Source organism: Gavialis gangeticus, unplaced genomic scaffold (genome assembly GCF_001723915.1).
Source record: "Gavialis gangeticus isolate Ggan-Ray unplaced genomic scaffold, GavGan_comp1, whole genome shotgun sequence".
In the NCBI taxonomy this organism is placed as follows: Eukaryota; Metazoa; Chordata; order Crocodylia; family Gavialidae; genus Gavialis; species Gavialis gangeticus.
In genome coordinates this window covers 13,539,606-13,540,061 of record NW_017729032.1, presented here as the reverse complement: position 1 = coordinate 13,540,061, position 456 = coordinate 13,539,606, and positions in this window count along the sequence as shown.

Below are 456 nucleotides of genomic sequence, written 5' to 3'. Positions count from 1 at the left end.
TCGGGCTGTGGGCTGGAGCCTTCTCCGGAGTCCTGGCTGCGGGCTGGCCTGGCGTCTCGTCTGCCGGCTTAAAGAAAGCGTCCCAGGACGCTTGCACAGACGTTCTGCCGGGACACGAGCGAGGCGGCCAGCGCGGTGTCGGATCAAGTGTCGGTAAGTTGAACCCGACCGGGGCGTCCATGTAGAAACGTGGCAAGCGCGAAACGCCCTAACTCGTTAAGTCGAGGACTGCCTGTACTTAATTAGGAGCTGCGTGCTTTCGTCGTAGAAGCGTATTTTTCAGCAATTTTCAAGTGGTCCGGGGGGGGGGGACAAAAAAGCTTGAGCGCCGCTGCCGGGCGCGGCTCTCAGCAGTCTCCAGTCCCCGGAGGCCCGGCAACCCGCGGTGCGGGGAAGGGGCGAGGAGTCGCTGCTGCCGGGCGGGACCTTCCGCGGGGCTTGTGCGGCTGCGGGGGG